At 49.4% G+C, this 7047-nt stretch overlaps 1 long non-coding RNA gene across 1 annotated transcript; it reads left to right on the top strand.

Moving 5' to 3' along the window:
- Positions 1-232: 232 nt before the first annotated feature.
- Positions 233-6402, top strand: LOC149367413 (uncharacterized). Its single transcript, XR_016284843.1, has 2 exons — positions 233-648; positions 1427-6402. It is a non-coding gene; the product is annotated as an uncharacterized LOC149367413 (long non-coding RNA).
- Positions 6403-7047: the final 645 nt, after the last annotated feature.

The raw sequence follows: 7047 nt of genomic DNA, 5'->3' as shown, positions 1-7047 counted from the left end.
TTTCTGTGCCGCCTGTGGTCATTCGCGTCGCGGCTGTAGGCAGTCAGCGCATGCTGAGCGGGCCACCTGCACGAAATGCGCTGGTAATCATCTCGCGGGGACATGTACGGTTCGCGCGGGTGATGCAGCGGTGACCTGCGCAGAGTGTTGCAGGGCGGGTCGTCAGGGCCCGTCGCATCCTGCAGGGGCGCGGTCTTGTCCCATTCTGATTGAGCGTGTAGAGGGCGCTGGTTCGGCTCTATAAATAGAGACGCTGGCAAGAATAAAGGGTCTTTGGCTTCCGGTCTTGAGAGCGTTCACTGCTGCGGCTCCGTCCGCTAGCATGGGTCCAGGCTAGGCCTAGTAGCCGGCCCAACTCTGCAACCCTGCCATCTCGGCAATCTCTACATGGTGTCAGAAGTGTTTGGATTCTGATTTTTCCTTTTTTTTGAAATCTTTAGGCTATCTCAAGACCATCTCAAGACCAAGACCATCTGCAGCGCCATGGACGCGTCGTCTTCGACTCAGACGCAACCTCGATTCGTGGGTTTGTCTGGCCTAGCGCCGCCACCAGCGTTCGACTTCGATGACCCGGCCTCCTGGTCATCGTGGGTGGAGCAATGTGAAGATTTTGCTGTCGCCACGGGTGCGTCTTCAGCAACGGACGAAGTAAGGATTCGCACACTTCTTTATTGCATGGGTGTTCAAGCGCGCCGCATCCTCTATTCTCTTGGGCTCACCGAGCTGGAAAGCGCGTCGTATGCAGAAGTTAAACAACGTTTCACGGCTCACTTCATTCATCCTGTGAACGAAGTTCATGAAAGCTTTCGCTTCCATAAGCGTGTACAACAACCATCCGAGAGCGTGGACGCGTTCTATTCCACCCTGCGTTCGATGGTAAAGAAATGCAACTACGGCTCTTCCAGCGTCGAAGACAGGCTGGTTCGTGACCGCTTCGTTGTTGGCCTGTTCGACACTAAGCTTTCGGAACAGCTTTGCCAAACGCCGGATTTGACTCTCGAGAAGGCGCTTTTACATGCCCGCTTGTATGAGGACGCACAGAAAGAAAGCAAGGAACGAGCGCACAACGGTACTTTGCCTGTGCATGTGGACGCCACCGCGCGTCGCAAATCCATAACGAGAGACGCTCGTCGAAACACTTCGGAAAAACCCTGCAACTTCTGCGGACGCGAAGCTCATACACGTGATAATTGCCCTGCGCGGAACGCTGCATGCAGATTCTGCAAAAAGAAGGGTCATTTTGAGAGCGTCTGCGTCTCCAAGCAACGCTCATCCGCAAGACACTCGCACTCCATTTCTGTGCATCCTATCAAGAAGGAGAAGACGGAGAACGCCAAGTTCGTGTGTGTGAAGGTCAACGGACTTCCTCTTGAATTTAAAGTGGACTCTGGTGCAGAAGTGACTGTGGTTCCCGCCACTTTTCCAGGCATTCCGTCGCGGCTGGACGCGCCGGAGGGTCGCCTCACTGGGCCAGACAACCGGCAGTTGAGGGTTGCTGGTCAATTTTTAGCTACCCTCGAATGGAAAGGTCGCACTTCGCAGCAGAGAGTCTACGTCCTGCCATCGCAGTCGACGCCACTTCTGGATTATCCAGCCATCACAGCTCTTGGAGTCGTTCATTTCGTTGATGCGCTGGCACGTTCGCAAGTCAGGCTCCTCCTTCTGATTCTCCTGGTCAGTTGCCGACGCAGGATATTTTTGAAGGCATAGGGACTTTTGGTGCGGAGTACACTATCCGACTAAAACCGAACGCTGTACCTTTTGCTCTGAGCGTCCCACGTAGGATTCCCCTGCCCCTCCATAACGTGGTTAAAGATGAACTTGACTCACTTGAAAGACAGGGAGTTATTAGGCGTATTGACAAGCCAACGGCATGGTGTGCAGGCTTGGTGGTAGTTCCTAAAGCTTCAGGTGGATACCGCCTCTGTGTGGATCTGACCAAACTTAACAAGGAAGTTCTCAGGGAAAGGCACGTTTTACCTACGATTGAATGGGTGTTAGGACAACTAGGTGATGCCAAAGTTTTCTCAAAGCTGGGCGCTACTGCCGGATTTCATCAAATCCGTCTTTCGGAAGATTGTCAGGAATTGACTACATTCATCACGCCTTTTGGTCGTTACTGCTACTGTCGTTTACCATTTGGAATAACATCTGCTCCGGAATTCTTTCAAAGGGAAATGGCTAGAATCTTGGAAGGCCAATCTAATGTTGTTAATATGATTGATGACATTCTGGTTTTTGGGAAAGATAAAGAGGAACACGACCAGAAGTTATCTGAAGTTCTGGATCGTCTAAGCAAAGCAGGTGTAAAGCTTAACAAAAACAAATGTTGTTTTGGCCAGCGGCAAATAGAATTTCTAGGCGTAGTTGTGAGTGAAAATGGTATTTCTCCGAGTCCTGACAAGCTTGAAGCTATCCGTTCTTTACCAACTCCGACAGATGTTCATAGTGTTCGCCGGTTTCTTGGTATGGTGAATCACATTGGTAGCTTCCTTCCAAATCTGTCACAGGCTACAGCACCGATTAGAGAACTTCTAAATAAGCATAGCGACTGGTACTGGGGTCCTATGCAAGAGTTAGCATTCAACAAGGTCAAGTCAATGCTCACGTCTTCACTGTGTGTAGCTAAGTATCATCCAAGCTACAACACCACTCTGTCATGTGATGCCAGCTCTTTTGGCATTGGCACAGTTCTTTTGCAAGAACAGCCCACTGGTGAGCTACGTCCTGTAGCATTTGCGTCTCGTGCTCTGTCAGAGGCAGAAAAACGCTACAGCCAGACCGAAAAAGAGGCTCTAGCAGTGACATGGGCAATTTACCGGTTTGACCAGTTCATTCGTGGTATCTCATTTATTGTGGAAACAGATCATCAACCTCTAGTAACTCTTCTAGGGAAATCAGATCTTGACATGATGCCACCTAGGATTCAGAGGTTCCGTATCAAACTGATGCGATATCAGTTCCGAGTTGTTTATGTGCCTGGCAAGCAGCTTGCTACTGCAGACACGCTGTCTCGCACTCCAGTAGCTTCACCTCCCCAACAAGTGGATATGGTCGAAAAATTCTTACAGCTGCATATTTCAGCAATCACTGAGACTCATCTAATCAGTCCTGATGATGTTCGCAGCCATCAACAGCAGGATGGAGAATGTACCCTTTTAACTCAATACTGTACTCAGGGTTGGCCGCGTAAGGAAAGGCTTCCACAATATATGAAAAAGTATTGGGAGTATAGAGGTGATTTGTCCCTCATAGATAATATTCTCTTTAAGGACCATAGACTTGTCATCCCTGCTTCTCTCCAAAAGGTGACATTAGAACTTCTCCACGAGGGTCACCAGGGTATCAATAGAACACGCCAACGGGCGCAAGAAGCTGTTTGGTGGTTTGGCATGTCTCAACAGATCCGTGACAATGTGCCTCATGTGCCGACAATGTGCTTCAACACGAATCCCTCGTCAGGAGCCACTTATGGTTACAAAAACTCCTTTGATGCCATGGGAGGAGGTTGGTATAGATTTGTTCAAGCACAGAGGTCATGATTATCTGTTGGTAGTCGACTATTACTCGAGATATCTAGATGTCATTCACCTGAAGAATACAACTTCTGTTGATGTTATAAATGCCATCAAAAGCATCTTTGCTCGATTCGGCATACCCAAGCTAGTAAGAAGTGACAATGGACCTCAGTTCTCTTCAAAGCTCTTTTCCTCCTTTGTGGGTCAGTATGGTTTCGAACACAGAACGTCAAGCCCTAATTACCCGCAATCGAACGGTGAAGTTGAGCGAATGGTTCGCACCATCAAAGACATCTTCACCAAGTCTTCAGATCCATTTCTGGGATTGTTGGCCTATCGTAATACTCCGGGTGTCACTGGTTACAGCCCAGCGCAGCTATAGACCTTATGCGAAATACACTGCCATCTAGCGGTCGCCGCGCGCGATCCGCCATGTTGGAGGATAGCCTCCGGATTCACAGCACGTACTGGTGCACGCTCGTCGCGCGCGCTCGAGTTTCACCGTCCTCAGTATGCGCACATATTGCTTAGTGCCTTTCTGTACGCAGAAGGGTCACAAAGACGCCCATGGAGAGAAGGAAAGAGGGCTTGATTTGAGCGCATTTCTATTTTTGGACTGCGATCCCCGACGTCCGCGGCACAAATGTTGCAGAACCGTCGCTACATGTCGAGACATCGCGCAACACATTTCGTTATCACCATGTAGCAAATGTAATTAGAAATAAGCTTTGTAGGCACGAAGAAAATATCACACAAATGCTTTTTTTTTCTCCTGCGGTTGCCCGTGAAGTGCAGCGATATCGGCCTCGCAAGAGAGTAATCGTGATCAGCTGTTCAGTGGTACGGGTCGCGCTTTGTGGGAACCGTCGCTCCTAGCGTTATCCGCCGCAGCGGTTACACGCGTTAGTTTTTAGTGCGAATATTTGTTCCGACGGAAACACTAGCAAGGGTCAAGTGCCCGTGACACGGAGCGTTTGCGCTGTGCAAGTCAGTCAATCGTTTCTGTAAGACCAGGGAAAGGTGCCTATTTTGTGGAGCGACGGCTTGTATGCATGTAGCGATTTCACTTAACCGGCCGGTTTCCACGAAGCCTTGTGTTGTGTAAAAAAAAAAATACCGTAAGTGAAGCCGCTCAAGAGGTACCATAGTTCCAACTAGTAGCAGGAATGCATAACGCGTGTACAATCCTCCAAAAATCTCAGTGCACAACTGCTTGCTCGTCATTGTAAAACCGTAGACACTGCTGCATTCACGGGCTACCTGTTTTTAACGGCGATAGACCAAGAATGGTAAACACTTGTGTAGTGGGGTCATGCGGGAACCTAGGGGTGTATGTGCCCGGTAATAATAATAAAGCGTTTCCTTTTTCTGTCTAGGGCACTAGGGCAAACAAACAAGTCCTGTACAAACTTTTCAAGGAAAATGAAAAGCGTCGGATGTTGAGAGGCCACTTTTTTCGACACTACCAGTTGTGAGGTTTACTATCGTTTGCTTTCGGCGCCGACGCAACACACAGAAAATGTTACCACAACAGCAATTCAAGCGGCACGCCCGTTCGCAAAAAGTATCGAAGCAAATAAAAACTGTCTCAAACTAGACTGAAATGCGCACATTCTTAGCCGTAAACGAAAATTACACTTGCTTCGTACATTTCTTGGTGTTCAGCGTCGGTAAACTGACGTAGGACACCGTGAAAAACTTGTAGCTCCGTACCCGGTGGCGTTCGGAAAGTGTTTGGGACACGTAGTAAGCGTCTGCGAAGTCACTTATAAACTTGGGCAGCAGAAACAGGTCGACTGACCATTCAGTCATGTTTACAGGCTCAAGTGACAGGAAATAAGATTTTCGAGCCAGCACAGCAGTAAGGAAGCTAACGCGGGGCACGCCTAAATCCATAGAGCAGAGGCGGAATGAGCTTCAGTCATCCTCCAACATGGCGGCTTTCCACTGGTTCTTCTTTTCTCCGATAGATGGCAGCAATTTTGCATAAGGTCTATTGTTAGGTAGAAGATTGAGAACAAGGTTGCCAATGGCTAAGTGCCAGTTGAGACTCAAATGGCCGTCATCTACGACTTTCCACTCCAGGGATCGGCAGGCTCGCCAGCTTCAGAAGAAGCATTACGACAAAAGGCATGCAGCCAATCGTCGGAGAGATCTCGAAGCTGGGGATCGTGTTTGGGTCCGAGATGTAAAAACTCCTGCGGTGGTACTTAGTCCAGCAGCCCGACCGCGCTGCTATGTGGTGGAGACGCCGACTAGGGTTCTAGTCCGCAACAGGATTCATTTGATGCCTTTTGTCAATGACATTTCTGTTCCGCAGTCGACAGAGCTTGTGTGGAATGAGAACGGGCACTCGACCTTGCCTACTCAGACTCAAGCTGCATCAGAGGAGTCCTCGGGCGCAAGCACTGAAGCTCAGGGTTCAAGCACGCTGTCGTCTCCGACAAATGCACTTGACAGCAGCCCTGTTTCTACACCACCTCGAGGGTTGCACGGTCCCTCACCTCATCGTGAGATGCTTCAGTCTTCGCCAGAAGAAGTCCTGGACGCTCTCCCCTCTTCGTCACCACCTGGGCGCACTACAAGATCCGGCCGACGTGTGAGGACACCTCGCAGACTGAACCTGTGAACCTGTGTGACTGAACCTCGCAGACTGTGTGACAGTGAGCTGTGTCGTGTGCGTGATGGGGGTCAATGTGTCGGGAAGGGGAGATGTAGAGGGCGCTGGTTCGGCTCTATAAATAAAGACGCTGGCAAGAATAAAGGGTCTTTGGCTTCCGGTCTTGAGAGCGTTCACTGCTGCGGCTCCGTCCGCTAGCATGGGTCCAGGCTAGGCCTAGTAGCCGGCCCAACTCTGCAACCCTGCCATCTCGGCAATCTCTACAGAGTGGATGGCAAGGCTGCGTTCCAGAACTGATTATGGCGAGAGGTGAAAAGGGACTCTTGGTGTCGAGAGGGCGGGGAGCCGTGAAATTTCTTTTTCTTTTAAGTTGGGGCTGGCGTCTCGCCTCCGGGCGCTGGCGTTTAGGCCGTGAAGTATTAGCACTTCTTCTTTCTTTCTGGGTTTGTTTTTCTGATGGTGGCGGGTTTCTTCCATTCGCTTTTCGTCTTCTTCTTTTGATTCTCGTGCTGTGCCTCTTAGGAGTGCTGGCGTTTGTTTGTTCTTTTTCTTCTTCTTCTTGTATCTTTGTTTTGTTTCCGGTTTTTAAATTCGCCGCCAATTTTCTTAGCCTTTTTCGTTCGCGGCTTCCCGATTCTCTTGTTTTGTTCGATTGGTTAACTTCAGGGTTTCTTTTCGGGGACTGTGATGCATTGAAACTTCTTCTTTCTTTCTGGGTTTGTTTTTCTGATGGTGGCGGGTTTCTTCCATTCGCTTTTCGTCTTCTTCTTTTGATTCTCGTGCCGTGCCTCTTAGGAGTGCTGGCGTTTGTTTGTTCTTTTTCTTCTTCTTCTTGTATCTTTGTTTTGTTTCCGGTTTTTAAATTCGCCGCCAATTTTCTTAGCCTTTTTCGTGCGCGGCTTCCCGATT

This window comes from Amblyomma mixtum, chromosome 1 (genome assembly GCF_055824585.1).
Source record: "Amblyomma mixtum isolate Tamu chromosome 1, ASM5582458v1, whole genome shotgun sequence".
NCBI classification, from domain to species: Eukaryota; Metazoa; Arthropoda; class Arachnida; order Ixodida; family Ixodidae; genus Amblyomma; species Amblyomma mixtum.
Note: the sequence above shows the minus strand (reverse complement) of the source record. Positions and strands in the feature narration are given on the sequence as shown.